The following is an 18794-nucleotide window of genomic DNA, read 5'->3' on the forward strand; positions in this document are numbered from 1 at the left end:
AACACCACACAGCACTACGGTCAGAGGTAAAGAGAAAAAGAGAAGACCGTGTGCACAGATGAAAGACCATCAAACATCAAGCTTGACCATGTGTTTCGTGTCGTGCCATGCAGGATTTTAACTCTAGGAAACAGGATTCACCTGGAAGTTACTAGGCCCTTTGTCTAATTAGTAATGCTAAAAAACTATACTGTAATACAAGGACATGGCAATCATTGCATTTTTGCATGTCTACATTTTTGTTGAGGTACCAAAACTGTATCTACCATGTCCATTTATTTAAAAATGTGGTCAAACACCAAAAATGTATTGATCATTTGAACAAAGAGAAATTTTGGAATGTAAGGGTGCATAATTGCGTTGAGTTTTAATAAAATGCTGTAGGCCGAAAAATTTGTCTTTTGAAAACATTGGTCGTAACATTGACCTCAAAAGAAAAAGAGTGAACACAAGGCTATATGTGATAAAAATGATGTTGTGAATAGAAAATGCTCTAAACGTGCCCCAGATGGTAATTTAGCTCATTTGAAATAAATATCTTGGCACATCTTGGTGAGGTTAAAGACTTGGTCTGTTACATCAGAAATTCAATGAATACGCTTGTAAGGTGTCCAGTCCCCCTTCATTCCATACCAGCCATGACTCTCCAGGGAAACAACTGAGGGAAAATCCACTTTACATTCAAATTGGTTCACGGGATTCCCTGTTGTTATTGTGGCCAGGGTGGAGGATGAAGTTGAAATAGCTAGAAAATGGGAAATGAACTGGAGACTTGCGATGAAATGTTTTGTCGACCCCCAGCAAAGCATAAGAAACAAGGAACAACCCACTTGACAAACCATTACCCGGAGACCAATAGAAATGCTCGCACCTACATGCATATGTTTGATGCCATAGCTACACACGAGACAAGTTCTAAAAGACTGAATACTACTGTATAATGTATACTTTTGTTTAAATAATGCATATGTGATTCTACATTGATTCTGTGTTTTTACTTTTTTATAGCTAAAAATAAATGTAAATGTAAGGATGGACAAACTCAATTTTATGATATAATTATTAATTTGCGAATTTGTTCATATTATTTATATAACAAACGTATGTTATTGATATCAAAATATTACGGACCACTGTTTAAGCATAGAGATGCATCCTCTTTCCAAACTTCCTAAACTAAGTCAGATGCCACAATGATTGGAAAAGATTAAAGAACAATGAAGAGACAGAAGTTGATGAGCATCAAAAAGCAAGATATTTTACAAGATATTTTACAGCAGTACTATCTACTGAGTGCGTGTAAAACTGGAAGCCTTTGGTCAATATTTATCTTTTATTCTATTTTACTACGGGAACGGTTGCTTTAGCAAACAACAAAAAAATGATGAAGATGCATGTGAATCGACGATGGTGATCTAAGCCAGGGTTTATCATCGACGCCCTATATGCAGCCAAACATGTTTTCGCATTGATCCTGAACTAAAATTTCTACCAAATAAGGGCAATTTTTCTTTATTTTCAGACACAAAACTCAAACACACTGTGTCTAATTTCTTCACAATGGAGGCTACTACAGCACTGATATTCTATAACTTCAAACCAGCATCGCTTATAAATGTTTCATACTTTATATCAGAAATGGTTAGCCAAGCAATGACTATTCAGTATTTCGACACACATTTCATTAGTGACTGTGAACAGCATGCAGTGGAAAGCAATGGAAAGATTAGAGGATGCCCAGGCCTCCTAAATTAACTCTTCACCTTAGAAGCCTCCATATTCCCCTGAAAATCTGGCAGGCCTACAGATTGTCTCAAGATGATTCAAGTTAACTGACTGCCTGAAGCCTTTTAACCATCAGTGAGAGCTTTGAGGTGGGCCTCAAGAGATCCAAAGAGAAAGTGCTTCTTGAATATGCCATTACAGTTCAGGAGGAATATATTCCATACTACGAGGAGCACAGCTGTAAGTGTTTTCTCAGTTAAACATAACGTATATAAAATTCTCTAATTGCTGCAAACAACTGTTAAAACGGCAAGTAAATTACAATACAATTGAATCTGCACAGAATATAACCGAAACAAGACTGAACCTGCACAGAATATAACCAAAACGAGAGTAAATCTGCTCAACATATTACCAAACAAGATTAAATCTGCTTAACATATAACCAAAACCAAACTGAATCTGCACAACATATTACCAAAACAAGACTGAATCTGCACAACATATTACCAAAACAAGACTGAATCTGCACAACATATTACCAAAACAAGACTGAATCTGCTCAACATATAGCCAAAACAAGATTGAATCTGCTTAACATATAGCCAAAACAAGACTGAATCTACACAACATATTACCAAAACAAGACTGAATCTGCACAGAATATAACCAAAACGAGACTAAATCTGCTCAACATATTACCAAACAAGACTAAATCTGCTTAACAGATAACCAAAACAAAACTGAATCTGCACAACATATTACCAAAACAAGACTGAATCTGCACAACATATTACCAAAATAAGACTGAATCTGCACAACATAATACCAAACAAGACTAAATCTGCTTAACATATAACCAAACAAGACTAAATCTGCTTAACATAAAACCAAAACAAAACTGAATCTGCACAACATATTACCAAAACAAGACTGAATCTGCACAACATATTACCAAAATAAGACTGAATCTGCACAACATATTACCAAAACAAGACTGAATCTGCACAACATATTGCCAAAATAAGACTGAATCTGCACAACATATTACCAAAACAAGACTGAATCTGCACAACATATTACCAAAACAAGACTGAATCTGCACAACATATTACCAAAACAAGAATCAATCTGCACAACATATTACCAAAACAAGAATGAATCTGCACAACATATTACCAAAACAAGAATGAATCTGCACAACATATTAGCAAAACAAGAATCAATCTGCACAACATATTACCAAAACAAGACTGAATCTGCACAACATATTACCAAAACAAGAATCAATCTGCACAACATATTACCAAAACCAGAATGAATCTGCACAACATATTACCAAAACAAGAATGAATCTGCACAACATATTACCAAAACAAGAATCAATCTGCACAACATATTACCAAAACAAGACTGAATTTGCACAACATATTACCTAAACAAGACTGAATCTGCACAACATATTACCAAAACAAGACTATATTACCAAAACAAGACTGAATTTGCACAACATATTACCTAAACTAGTCTGAATCTGCACAACATATTACCAAAACAAGAATGAATCTGCACAACATATTACCAAAACAAGAATCAATCTGCACAACATATTACCAAAACAAGACTGAATCTGCACAACATATTACCAAAACAAGACTGAATCTGCACAACATATTACCAAAACAAGACTGAATCTGCACAACATATTACCAAAACAAGAATCAATCTGCACAACATATTAGCAAAACAAGAATGAATCTGCACAACATATTACTAAAACAAGAATGAATCTGCACAACATATTAGCAAAACAATAATCAATCTGCACAACATATTACCAAAACAAGACTGAATCTGCACGACATATTACCAAAACAAGAATCAATCTGCACAACATATTACCAAAACAAGAATGAATCTGCACAACATATTACCAAAACAAGAATGAATCTGCACAACATATTACCAAAACAAGAATCAATCTGCACAACATATTACCAAAACAAGACTGAATCTGCACAACATATTACCAAAACAAGACTATATTACCAAAACAAGACTGAATTTGCACAACATATTACCAAAACTAGTCTGAATCTGCACAACATATTACCAAAACAAGACTGAATTTGCACAACATATTACCAAAACAAGACTGAAACTGCACAACATATTTTGCAAAACAAGACTGAATCTGCACAACATATTACCAAAACAAGACTGAATGCGCACAACATATTACCGAACACGGCATGTGGGTAGTCATTGCAAATTTGAAAGTGAGGGGGACACAAACAGGATTTTGAAAAGTGAGGGGGACATGTGGACATTACGCCCCGGCATCTGCACAAAATATTACTAAGACTTGCATATGCACATAACATAAAAATGAACAAATCTGCAACCGAAACATGCCTGAACCTTAGGATGAAAAACAATCTTTTTAGTAAACAATAAAAAGCCCTGTTAAAAACTGTTAAAACTGCACAGTATATAACCAAAACACAATTGGATCTTCACAGCATTTTATTTATTTATATTCTGTGCCTTTGCTTATGGGAATTGAGACTTTGGCCTTTGTACTGCAAATGCAAAGCTATTCCAATTGACTATACATCAAAGATTGTTGCCTTTTTAAAAACCATATATTGTGCATACTGATACAAACTACACAGAATCCTATAATCTTTTTAATTAAACAAAAGACAGAAAGTCTTTCAGACATTCCCCAATAAACCAACTGTCAGCGATCACAGACAAAGACAGATGTGGGCCAAACTGCTGATAACTCCCTGCAAAAAGAAAAATATTACTCTAGAGGCTCTGAACTAATGGACTCACCCCTTGCTGAAGGTTTGAGTTATTTGTCTTGCCACAGCTCAGATCTAGAGATGCTAGACTACATTTGACCGAGTCAGCAGCAGACGGGCCCACAGATCCTTTCATTTATTGTCACCTATGGATTCGCTTTTTTCTCCGGCTCTGGCACTTTCATGTTTAAGGATCTTAGAACCTCACTTTCATACAGTCCAATTACTGGTACAATGTCTAAAGATGAAAGCTGTTTTACCTTCACGATAGAAGAGTACTTCAAAGGATGAGGAGGACGTTTGAATATAGAGCTTCTGCTTAGAACAGGATGTGTCGATGAAAAAGCCATTGTGGGCCACTACAGTTGAGTATAATCAGACAATCCACCAATACGTTAAAGGCGTATTTCACCTGAAATTGAAAACTGAAAATGAAATTGAAAAATGAACTCTCTGATGTCTGACTTCCTGTCTTCATCAGAACACAAATCGTATAATGCCTCCTATATATATGGGTCCCAAAATGTTGATGCTCCAAAAAGCACATAGATCTATCATTAAAGTAATCCAAATTAATATTTTGAGCTCGATAAGCAAAATTGTAACCACTAGGAGACAGTGCTATATAAAAAAATAAGAAATGATTGATTACTTTAAATGTCATTGGTTCTGGCAAATCTTATAGGTGTCGATGTTTCGTCAAAAGGCAAACAAGGGCCAATGAGATTTCAAGTAATTGACTTGTTGCCATAGTTGGTTTACGGGTTTGTTTTGGTTTAATTTTTTTCTAAATAAGCTCAAAGTATAGTTTTTTCACACGTGTGTCTATCTTTTTGCATCATCCTTTAACATCATTGAGAAAATGCATATAATATTCTGTATTATCATTAAAGTTACATGATTCCTGTCATTATGGATGAATATTAATAGAGTATTTAATTTATAATGTATTTGTCATACAATATATTAATTAATGGATATTTCGCATTATATTATATGTACATTAAAATATTAATATATTATGCTTTTATTCATTTATTCATTTACATGAACATTTTGACAATGCTGCAATATGTCTGTAAACTTATGACCATATAAATAATAAATAGCTAATGAAAATATTCTTCCACTGTTCCATTGTAGCTTTGAGGAAAATAAAAAATGGGTACGGTAGAAAACAGCACCTGAGAGAAAGCTTGTGATGTATTTCCTCTACTTGATGTATCTAATGCTTTCAGATCATGCCGTGCCGCATGATGATACACAATACACAAAAACAATTCCAACCCTGCTTCCGACAGTTCTCGTTCTTGCAGTTTCTCACCGACGTGTTGTTTTTGAGATCTACAGTATAATGAGAAGAAAAATATTCGTAGTGCAATATGCATGAATGACGCCTGGGGCTTGTACATTCTTTGCAGAAGCCTACATGCTAGAAATCCAGCTGAGGCAGCGAGCACCAGTATTGTATTGACAATAACACAGCTGCGATATGGCAATAAATGTAGACACCTATAAAACCCTGGAGTCTATTGCGTTAAAAAACGCCATTGTGTAAATGCTGGAACTGTTTTACAATTCTATTCAACTTTACGGTCAGATACGAACACAAATACTGACGAATGCAATGGAAAGTCTAATCACTTATGATATGCTTAATGTAAAATTAGGGCATAGTGGTCATGTCTTATAAAGACCTACGAGGCTTGTTTTGGGTATTTTGGCTCTGAATCAATATTCTCTGAATGCAGCTTTCTAGTTATACTTGCAAAGCAGGAGTTGTTGCCAGGAGGGATGCAAGAAAAACAACCTGTAAAAACGCACATAAATCTCATAGCGCATGCTCCCTTGTGGAGGTCTGTCGGTGTCTGTAAACTGAAAGGTCAGAATTCATAGCAAACAACTTCTGGCGGGACTCACGGCCAACGGTCCGCATACCGAGAATATTTACACGTAAGCCACACAAACAGCCCATTCTCGCCGGTAAACACGCAACCCACGCTCAAGGTGAAAGACCTCGGTGTTCTGCCTTGAGGGTGGGAGGCTTGTCAAAGTCTTGTCAATCAATCTAATAAAACAACAATTAATTGCCAGGTGCTAATATTACAGTATTTACTGTAACATGAGGTTGAATGTAATGTCCAGGACTGGAGTGAGATGGCTCTGCAGATGCCCACCAGGGACCCCCTGAGACATTCGATGGGCAACAGACCATTCTGAAGTGAAGACCCTTCATTCTCCTGCACCCCAGTGGCATTGCCAAGTGTACCATCTGGTGCCGTCCTGTGATCCATACAGGATCACTCATGGACTTAGAGAGAGCCCTCGACGGACTCCAGGCAACCATCAAGCTTTCAATCAGCCGTCAGAGGGATGGCACCTCCGTTGGCCGCCTCTGAGACCACCTGGCAGCATACATGACAGGAGCGCTGGATTTGCATGAAGCTGGAAAGATCACTCAAAGCAGCGAGGCTTCAAAGGAAAATGTGTATCCAAATGACAGAGTTTGTGAAGCAGAGGTGATTCGGTTTTAGGCTCTCGTACTGGTCAAGTGAAACATCACTAGGAATTTATTACTCGTCTTTTATTTACCGTGTGTGTCTGTCTATCTGAGATATATATTAGGTATGTACATGAAGAGTGTAAGACAATGTATAGATAACCTACATGGAATGCAACAGCAATTTCAGCCCATCATGACCTAATCGTTATCGAGTTATTGCATCATTGGAGATGATGTAACAGCATCAAGACTATTGCACACGTTGGATTCTTATCATCAATGGAAACGCACCCACAAGCACTAAAGCACAGGACTTAACTTTTATGAACCGCTGGGAATGGAGTACAAAGTTCGGCTTTGTTAAGCAAATTACAGAAGTTCATCAGATTCAGACTTCAAGAGTTTCAGAGTTTAAATATTAAAGGTGCTGTGTGCAATATTTAGGAGGATCTATTGACAGAAATGCAATATAATCCGTGATGCCGGTAACGCGTTACTCTAATCTGACCACATTTTTCAGTAACAAGTATTGTTTTATCAGATTATTATTTAACAAATCAATTAAAATTAAAGTTATTTATCCAAGTCACTTGCGTTACTATTTTTGTCATTTTCTTTAGTAAAAACAAGTCACGTTTTCAGCATGAGGACAATTCATGTGTAATAGCCCCTACTGCGCAGCGACACAAATGTAAACAACAATGGAGGGAGGAGAGAGATGTGCGTTTCTAGCTGGAAATACAGTCACGAGTTTGTGTCCGCTAGATGACAATATTAAGGTTCGTTGTACTCTCTGTGCTGGCGACAAAGTGCTATCTAGCTACAAAAACACTACGTCAAATTCAAACAAAAATTGGAGTCGCAGCACTGCACAGTCCAATTTACGGAGCAAGTCCCACCAGGTGGTGCGAAGCAGAGAGCAAACAGTTCTGGGACACCTCTGAATCCAGTCATGTCCCAGAAATGTCAGTTGCTTACTTTCATCCAAATATCTTACTTTGTGTTCAACAGACCAAAACATATACAGGTTTGGAATAATTTCAGGCTGAGAAATTCTAATTCATAACAGAATTAAAATCTTTGGATGACCTATGCCTTTGATTTTGAGTAAGGCCGTGTCAAAGTTTGAAATCGTACTGAAATCAATGACTGACATTTATTCTCCTGATGTCACAAATTGTTTCACCCTTAAAAAACTAAATTCAGATATTTTTATAGGAAGCATTTCAGCACTGGATCAACACACATCAGGTGTTCAAAATGAAAAAGCAACACAACAAACCATTACGGCAAAACAGGATCGACACACCGGCCAGAAAGAGAAAAACAAAGAGGAATAGCGCTGTGGTTGAAATACAGCCTTCGAGGCAATGAGAGAGCACGGAAGATGGGTGACCTCTCAAGCAAGGGAGCAAATTGGGTTTGATGTACACCCCTGACATTCCCTAAACTAATAACCAGCCATGCCCGGCCCAGTAATTACAGTGATGCATGTGCCGGGGACGAGCCTGTGTCCAGCTACTGCTGCAAACAGAAACCTTTCCAGGTCAATAGCGAACCTCACGCACGATGTTCACTTCCTGACAGGGGCCGTGTTTCCTGCCAGCAGTTCACGGAGATAGCCGGTCCCCAACACGCTCTGCATCTTATTTTGTATCTTACGTCTCCATTGCTCCAGTGCTTAAAAAGTCGTCCTGCTCTCTAGATATGAATGGACCTCTTAAAAATCTGTGTTTTCTCAATTTGTCTTCTGGTGATGTTTTCGTAATGTGAAATAGATGGGTTATCGCAGAACATTGGTTAATATCGATGCCTTGGGCATGTTAGCATATCAAGGCATTTCATTATCGGTCCGTTTGAACAGAGCACGATCAAAGATATCTTTTCACTCTCTATCCTTTTGAAACGCAGCTGCGCCGCAGTTCCAAGTAACAGTCGTAAATTTGTCACGATCAAACGCGAAATCACAAAGATGATCATCCACGCTTATCTGCGACGTTTCCTCCGATATCAATGCAGCCCATTGTGGGTTTCAATTTACCGAAGGCACAAATGAAGCGCCTCTGCGTCAGTTAAGTGTCCTCGGCCCACCAGTATGAGGATCACGCCACAGAGCGTTTCAAGTTCAGATATAGGATTATAACATCATGCTTTGGGATGTAAGAAAGTTCTTTGTCCCAGTTTTTCCTTCGAAGTCTGCAATCTGGCGGAGGCAGTGTGTGACTTTAACAAGCCGTAACATTAATCTGATGGAATCCAGATGCAAAAGAGACAAGAGACTCGGAGAAAGCCACACGCCAAATATGGGCCTGTACACAGCAATATGAAACACATTTACTTAAATCACCATGGTAAGTCTAACAAACTGCTTTCATTAGGCGGCAGAGTTCATTTTACCCACCAGATAAGAGTGATCGGAAAACAACAGCAAATATTCTGATTCGCAGATTTAATGGAGTTAAACACTGGAAAATAAGGTGGTTTACCTCAACATTATCACTTGTAAGATTGCCTATGCAGAAAGCTCATGGTTGTATGGCAAAAAAAAAACAAGGACAAGTAGGTTTTAATACGAGAATATGTGAGTTTAATAGATTCGAACTTAGTTCAAAGTAAAGAACAACAAAAAAACAAGCCAAGATCGAATGATGCATTTGTAGTTTTTTTAGTGAGCTTTCCTGCAGCTCTGTGGTTACAGCATGGTGCTAGCAACGCCAAGGTCATGGGTTTAAATCCCAGGGATCGCACATACTCGGAAACAAATGTGTAGTATACTGCAATTTAAGTCCCTTTGGATAAACGCGTCTACCAAATGCGTAAATGTACAAAGGAATCACTTTGAAAATGCATCATAAGCAGTTACACTATTATGAAAACTTGCACGCAATAGCTGAATTTTCTTCAGCATTTTGATAGGAAAGCAAATCGAATTAAGCAAATTGCAGACCATTTGAGACCAGTATAGTCTATTCACACTATAAATGGAAAGCACTTTTCATATGCACATTTCCCCCCTACGTCAAGCTTGGAGAGCTGCAAATGAGCGCGCTTTTATCACATCGCAAGCATCAAAATTGCCCATTAACAATGCAGAAATGCAGGTAAATGTAAGCGCCATAAACCAGAATTGCGAACCATATGGCAACTACCTTTATTTTCATATGCTTCAGACAGCTTGAAAAACACTGGTCGCAGGCACTTGTGCTACGTGCTTGTCTGTCATAATTTTACCTGTGACAGTGTTTAAAGAAGTATTGTTCCACATTGAGCAGACGGAACCAATAATTACTTCAATTACAGTGATTTTGAAAGCCTCTCTCAACAGAAATTCAACCTGTTCTGCATTAGTCGCTAAGCAAATGACTCTGAAATCAAACTGGGAGGTGGAGAGGGACACACCGTTGAGATTTTTATGGACTAAATGAGGAAATTGATCAATTATGGTATTTAAATACAGAGACTAAAATGCACAGAAATATGACAAAAGACAACTGACAACATACCAAATATGGCTGCAAAATATATATTAAAACGATCAATATATTAAAATATATATATTTAACAGAATGTTGGTAACCAAAAAAACGTTGGTACACATTGACTTGCATTGGTTTTGTGTTTCATGCAATAGAAGTCAGTGGGTCCCAACGTTTTATGGTTACCAACGTTCTTCGAAATATCTTATGTGTGTTCTGCAGAAGAAGAAAAGTCATACAGGTTTGAAATGACATAAGGGTGAATAAATGATGACAGAATTTTTTCGGGGGGGGGGTGAATTATCCCTTTAAAGCAATGTCGTTTTGATATAGACCACTTTGGAAGACGTGAACAAAGCTGGTCCACCGCTCATGCTGACAAAACGTTTGAACAAAATACAACCAACAGAACATTTATAACTGAACTAAAATTCAACTATTTCGATTTTAAATATACTAATACTAAAATGACACCAGAGGTGCTTCTGTACCACAGTTAACATTTTACGAAGAGGTCTATAACGCTACATTTAACAAGGTATTGCACATCACATTTTTCGTAAATACTGTTTAGCCCTAATACATTTACATTTACATTTAGGCATTTGGCAGCCGCTTTTATCCAAAGCGACTTACATTGCTTTATCCTACACATTTTACATAGGTATTTGCCATCCCCTGGATGGGATCGAACCCACAACCTTGCGTTGTTAACGCAAAGCTCTTACCACTGAGCTACAGGAAAGCTACTTGAAAGCAAATATCAGCAATAATATCAGCAAACTTGAAAGATTGACTTTATTTTTTGTCATTTGGCATCATACAGACAAACGCAACAACCCATCTGTAAATCTTATTTATGCTTAACATATTACTAATCTACAAACATACAACTACAAACGGACGTGTGCAGACAAAAGGGAATATGCAAACCATGGCATCTCTACAGACAAAACCACACGGCGAGCCATATGTGCTTGTCAAAGACACGTATAGTGAAGATTCTCTCCTCTGTAAGGAGAAGAAAGACATAGGCAGATGTTCTTCAGATGAAGCTAACATCTGCTAAACACGTTGAAAAGCCAGAATGTGAGTCAGTCTCATCGAAGTGCCAGAATGATTGCTTAAAAGCTCTCGCTCTGCCTTCCCTTTGATTTCAAAGTGCTCTTCTCCCGAGTCCCGCTGGAGTGGAAAATGGAAGAAAGGGATTCAAAGACCGGACAGGGAACCAAAATGAGCCCTGCGTGAGACAACTCCTCTGGCACAGTACGACACCTGCGCAGGGAAACACTGTCTCTCCAAACAATCCCATTATTTCATCCTGACAGGTATACAAAATCCCCTCCGATGATCGAGCATGTAATAACATCTTGCCTATTATTTAACCGAACCTTCTATCATAGTGACGTGTTATTATCTGGGGGCAGAGGTGGGCTTTACATCATTCCCGTTTTAACAAAGCAATGACGGCGATGCTGAAATACATAGTGCGAGATGATAGATAAGCAATGACAAACTGATCCTAGATCAGTCAAGGGAGGACAAATCTTCCACTTTGGACTACACACCAATGGGGCTTGTAGGAAATCCATCTAGTGAATTACAGAAGGTGATGATCTTTTGTTCCCTGAACGTAGATCAGTACAATGGCCACCTGAAGAGCGAGCGTGCACAAAGAGACCCTGATTGTGTTTCGTTGCATTAATTTGTCAGAATTGTTTACGTGCTGAAACGTGATGAGGTCTTGCTATTAGCCATGATTGTAGCCCCCTCAGCTACATCAACAGCGGGAATAATGGCTCACCTTGTTATTCCTGTGCAGATCCTATTCATATCATCAGCTCTTTATCAACAAAGCCATCCGAGGGAGTCGACAGCGGAAACCTCAAAGCAACAGATTTAACAAGAGAGAAAAGAAAAGCCAGTGAAAGGAGGTTAGCTTTAACCTTTAGAGAATCTTCATTATTTTTCTCTGACTCCAGACCTCATTTTGTTTCATGTAAGTTGTGTTGTTTTAGCAACCCCGTTACCACAATGTGAGACGTGTAGGCCTACACTTTGAAATGACAAATTTCTGTGCCCTTGAATCATGTTACATTTAAATGTATTCATTTAGCATTTTTGTTCAAAGTGACTTAAAACTAAATTGTTTTCATATTTTATTGTATGGACAGCTCAAGGACATCCTCCATTTATTCATTTTAATTGCTTCTTTGTTTTATTATATCTTCATTAAATTTAATACTTAATATTACTTACTATCCTAACGATATTTGGCATAAAAGAAAAATCTATAGTTTTGACCCATACAATGTATCGTTGACTATTGCTACAAATACACCCGTGCTACTTGTGACTGGTTTTGTGGTCCATGGTCACATATCATATGAATTAAATGTAAAAAGTAGGGCAAAACAGTTGAATGATTGATAAATGCAATTAACAAAAAATATATTGTTGAATGTCTTCCAGCCATCCTGTAAAAATAGTCCAACCTCCTCTGATGCCACATTTTAGGACAAATTACATCAAACGCAGAAAAAATCAAACGCAGTCGTAACAGAGTTGAAACCAAAATTCAGAACACCTTTTATAAATACGAGCAGATGGGGTGTGTGAAAATAATTGAAGTTATTGTTTGAGATAGTAACTGTAATCTGCTCGATATTGGAGCAGAGACACTATAACAGGCACTTATAATGGACAGACACAGATAGGATGTTATTGCGAGGATTACCTGCATGTTATCACTTCTGCTCATTATATTGATTTAACCGTGGAGACCTGGCATGACCTGGAGATGATGGTGGGTTGTTAAGGTCCTTCTGAGCTTCAGGCCCCTTTTATGTCATGGCTCTGTCTTCTGTCACCATGGATACTGAGCAGGTGCTTCTGTCTCTGTGTGTCAGTCAGGTCATAAAGCATGGTCAAAAAATATCATTTAAATGGTAGGCCCAAAGACTCAAGGATTTTATATAGGTTTTAACTTCCCCAAACTGATGCAACATAATTGAATCCACTCAATAATATGATTCTTTCACATCCTTTTCGATTGCAATCTGAAAGGATAGCGTATGCTTTCCTTGTGATTACTAAAACTTTAACTGAGATCAAAGAATTGCATTTGTATTCAGCTCGCTGAACTGCTCAAGTGGAGAATTTGGCTCCACATCCTGACAGCATCAAAGCGAAAAACACAAGCTCTCAAACAGCACAACAACCCGGTAGAAACAATCCCCATATTTAATAAGCACAGGTGGATGTGAATGTGTGTATGTTGGACTGAGAAGCTGCAGTAAATGTCTCTAGTTCTCACAACCTATAGGACTATTTAATGGCCTTAAAGGAATACTTTAATATGTATGTAATAACTTTAGATTATCAGCAATTTGCAAATTAAAAAAATATTTTCAGAACAACGTACGTTGAGAAATTATGACTTAGCATGGTTTCAAGCATGACATGCTAATGTTGACATGCATGCTTATTGTGAGCTTTTTTCTTAAAGTGATAGTTCATCCAAAATTGTTACATGTTACTCACCTTCTTCTCATTTCATAACCTTTGTGACTTTGTTTCCACGTCAGAACACAAAAGACGATATTTTGACGAAAGCTGGTAACCTAACAGCACTGGCCCCCTTTCACATCTCTTGCATTGAAACAAAACCAATGCAAGTGAATGGGGGCAAGTTGACCATATTATTTAAAATATCTTCTTCTGTGTTCCGGAGATAAAAAATTGAGAAAGTGATGACTGAATTATTATAGATTTATTTTGGGGTGAACTAGCGTATATCACTTTAGCTTGATAACAACGTCATCATTCAGTTAATAAAATGTTTAAATTGAAATGTTTCCCTGTTAAAAAAACAAATTTCAAGCTCAAAAGGACGAGTATATTCAAGATAACTCTAGACTAGAGTAGACTGGGTATAAACGGGTTTCTCAGCACGTCCATGCAAGTTCTTTTTTACTTTTTTCGTCTCGTTTAAAGGAACAATATGGTGTTTCAGGAGGATCTATCGACAAAAATGCAATATAATATACCAAACTATATATTCAGAGGTGTATAAAGACCTCACGTGATGAAACATTATGATTGGTAATAGCTTACAAAAAGCTATTTATATCTACATACAGAGCGGCCCTACATACACTACATTGAATTCACCGCCATGTTTTGTACAGCAGCCCTAAACGGACAAACAACACGACAACGCGCGTTTCCTCTTCCTCTCCGCTGCGGTATCGTGGTACGGATCGTGCTCTCCGGTATTGAAAGTTTATTCATCATTGAGTAAAATATCAATACGCGCTCTCCAGCGTCAGCTCCAACGCTCTCTCTCTCTCTCTCTCTCTCTCTCTCAAGTATCTGGACGAGTTCAATATGAAAGCGGTTCCAGATAAACAATGACGCTCAAAATTTACAAACATATCAAATTAACAACATACAGTATCTTGGTATTTTACTCACAATCAAAGCAACCTCCTCGGGTGGGATTTTTAGACGATCTTTCTCTCCAACGTCTCTCCTGGAAATGATCTCCATAGATATCTGTGAGTATATCTGCTAAAAGCCTCAGTACAGGGGCTCCTTACGCGTCTGTGCTGGAAAGTCTTTATAATATTAACACAGGTCGTAGCTCCTGCCTGACTTTTGTACTTCTTTTTATACTTAAAATCCACAAACCTTTTATTTTATCTCTTTCTACAATCTTTCTAATGGCCGCAAAATTGCTTCCCTGCGTCAACATGAGAACGACATCTTTTTGTACTGTGGTGGCCACCGTCGTGTTTGTACTGAGCGATTCGTGGCAAATCTATAATACAACGCTAGTGGCCGCTGTTAACAACAAGTAGCATTTAACCTACTTTAAAGGTATAAGATGACATTAAACTATTCATTTATTCTAAATCTAAAGTGTAAAACGACTCCACACATTTCAGTACTGAACTTCACCTGTGTGCATTAATGTGTTTTTGGACAGGTTTTTCTCAGGGAGTCTCAAGGAGACTTCAGACTGATTGACTGCTGTCTGGTGGGGCCCTCATTCAGCCGAGACCCACCTAAAGGGACAGCACACGTATCATGACTGGAGAGGATAAGTTATTCACCGACATGCACTCAGTACAAACCTAGAGAGAGACGGTGAATCATAACAGGCAGCACACAAAAGAACTCCCGGAAATTCAGAGAGGCCTTTAAGATCAATGCTGAAAGAGGCATTCAGTTTAGGTCCTAGCAAAAAAAATCTTATCGACTTAATTTAAACTCAGTAAAGCTAAGGGGCTCTGGCTTTAGAGACAATCTCATATTTGTTACAATATTAACAACCTGTTGCTGCTTAATTATTCATTTGGGGCTCGAAAATGCATCTGATAAATGTTAAATAAAAGCTCAGAGCTCAAGCGCTCGGTTATTAAATTTGCTGTGTATAACATACTGCATAACCACTTCTAGAAACAGAGAAACAGTCTGATATGAGAGAGGAAGACATTATGGGCGGAGTAAGCAGGAGATAAAGATTAATGATCATTTATGGACTGAACATCCTGCGATGACTTCAGCCTTCTGCTCTCGTCTTCTCCTCACCCATCCCCCAAATGCAAACCTCATTCCCCTTTTCCAGTGCATCAAAAGTGTATTTTTAATGCGGCTGACAAAAGAACAATAAATTCAAGGAAAGCAACCGATTCTTTCCTTATTGAATTCTCTCCAAACCCAAAGATGAAACGACAAAGCACAAAGTGTGATGGATGATTCCGAGCGGCACATCTGGCCCGGGCTGTACACGGTGTGCGAGCTGTGGGAAAGAGCGTTCCGGTTAATCCATGCAAAGTCACGCTGTTGTCAAAGATGAGTGTGGGAGGCAGACACAGCTGCCTTGGTCAAAAACTGCTTTCCTGGAGTTTCTTGAACTACACCTGACTTCATGTTAAGAGTGAAGGACCCATTAAGAAGGTAAAGATCGCTGCCAAAGTCTAAGAGAAAAATATTGGAAGAATTTAGAGAAGGTATTCTGTAGAAGTAAACATGATTTTTGTAGAATCAGAATGGTGGACTATATCGCCATCTCTGTTTGAAACAAGATTGCAGGTTACTTAACGTACTTGCCGTTACTCGGGATAATGTCAAATGACGTCAAACGTATATTTCCCATGAAATCAGACCCGACGGCTTAAATATTATAAGCTTATACAGTTGTGAATAGGTTACGAGGTAAGGAGACACTTCACAACACTTATTGTTATGAAGGCCTACTTACACACAAAAAATTACATATTTCATCTTTAAGTTTAGAACCACTGTAAGACATGGATAAACAAATTGTGTATCTGTGCAGATACATAGTTAAGTCGATGCCACATGATCGCTGTTTACATAATGAGAGGAATGGGAATATAAAACCATGAGAACACAAGGGCATGAGTAAGACAGCCTCTTGCCTTAACCTTGCTAGAAATAGATATCACTGGGTAACATCTCTAGGGAAGGTCTCTAAACTTTTCAAAGAAATTGAAAACAAATTACATGATGGTTTTTCTGACAGAACATGGCGACAAGTTATTGTTGGAAATGAAGATTATACCAGAGATATCTAAAAGACACAATGAGCCAGGCCCACCTGTCTGGGTTTTGTGAAAAGAGGTCACGTCTTGCGTTCTGCACATGATACCAAACTGACCTTTGTGCAGTTCTGACATACCTAAATCATAAAATACACTAGAAAAGAAAGACTGGCCAAATACTGGACAATCTAGAGGAAGAGTGCCATCTAGACACCGCATGACACATTGCATCACACAGCAAACACCGCTCCGAATGTTTTCATTAAACATGATTTCATTTCAGCAACAAATTGGGCATACCATACACCACATCCAAGTGTCTCTTTCGTCTTTTCACAATACGCAGATGTAAAAAACATAGCAGTAAATACAGAAACCACAAGACATGTCTCACATGTTGTTGCTTTTGGGTGATCATTTGTGTCATTGTGTTGTTGTATATATAGTACATTTAATCAAATTCATCATTAGCGTTAAATCTCTGTCTCTAAAAAATCCAACATTGATGACAAATGCTTGCTTTGGTGAGATTTAACCATCTAACCACAAAAATTGGGTTATAATCTCAGACCATGTAGATTTGAGGATGATGTATATACAAAATTTTCTGTCATCAGTCTGAAGTGGTTTTGAAAAGCCCAGGATCTGTCTTTATTTGAGGCCACATCACTGAGGAGGAATGCACAGCTCAACAGACCGGCGGATGAAATTAAGGGTGGCTTTTGTGGGTTGTTGGCTCTGAAAGGCTTTTCAAAACCTCATGGAAAACACTTTGCTTTGTGTTCAGCTTTAGCTTAGCTGTAGGATGTTCACAATAACATACAGTTTTACAGTATACTGTTGTAAATTGTAGTACATTGAAGAATTTTACAGTAATTAGTACGGTGATATATGCTATAGCATTTTGTAATAAAGGGATATTTCACCCCAAAATTACCAACAGATCTCATCCCCCATTGACTCCCATAGTATGATGTTTGGTTACTGACATTCTTCCAAATATCTCCCTTTGAGTTTAGCAGAAAAAAAATATGTATACAGGATTGGAACAATCTGAGGGTAAATTATGACAGAATTTTCATTTTTTGGGTGAACCATCACTTTAACACTAGTGATATTTGGACATAACTATAGGAAGTAGTAATATTTTAGATATTAATATATGGTTAAAAAACACTACAGTACCTAATTATTTTATAGTTTACTAAAGTAAATAATTATGCAACATCGTTTTATTTCTTGTGTCTTTTAACTAGATATTGACAAAATCACAGTCAATATGGTAATATACAGCTATGTTAATAGGCCATTTGAGGCAAAATATTTATTTGGTTCGTTTATTTTTGCCACACGCTTACTTCATAATGTTATGTTCAAGAAATTTTTATATACAATTTTGTAATGATCTGCTTTTAAAACAGATAATAGATTTTGGCAAATATTTGTGTATACAAATGTCAAGTACAACAAACTACTGTGTGATTCGTTTACTCTCTGGTAGCCAATCAGAAATGTTCTTTCAATATGACACGATAGCAGAAGCATTTTCATATAGTTTGATATATGAAATGGGTGTGATTTGGATGACTGGAGAATGTTACAGATTGTAGGATACAATGTCACTGTAACAGCCCAAAACACTAAAAAAATTACCAAAAATCAATTATTGGGTCGAACTCTGTAAATGCAAAAGCTCGGTCTTCACTCT

General features: G+C 37.7%; 1 long non-coding RNA gene across 1 annotated transcript in view; it reads right to left on the reverse strand.

The window, feature by feature from the left end:
• LOC130419318 (uncharacterized) overlaps window positions 1-12400 on the reverse strand; it is a 58486-nt gene extending 46086 nt beyond the window's left edge. The window contains exon 1 of the long non-coding RNA XR_008906487.1: window positions 12319-12400. This is a non-coding gene — a long non-coding RNA (uncharacterized LOC130419318). The remainder of the gene's footprint in view (window positions 1-12318) is intronic.
• Between the last annotated feature and the right edge of the window lie 6394 nt (window positions 12401-18794).

This window comes from Triplophysa dalaica, chromosome 4, assembly GCF_015846415.1.
Source record: "Triplophysa dalaica isolate WHDGS20190420 chromosome 4, ASM1584641v1, whole genome shotgun sequence".
NCBI classification, from domain to species: Eukaryota; Metazoa; Chordata; class Actinopteri; order Cypriniformes; family Nemacheilidae; genus Triplophysa; species Triplophysa dalaica.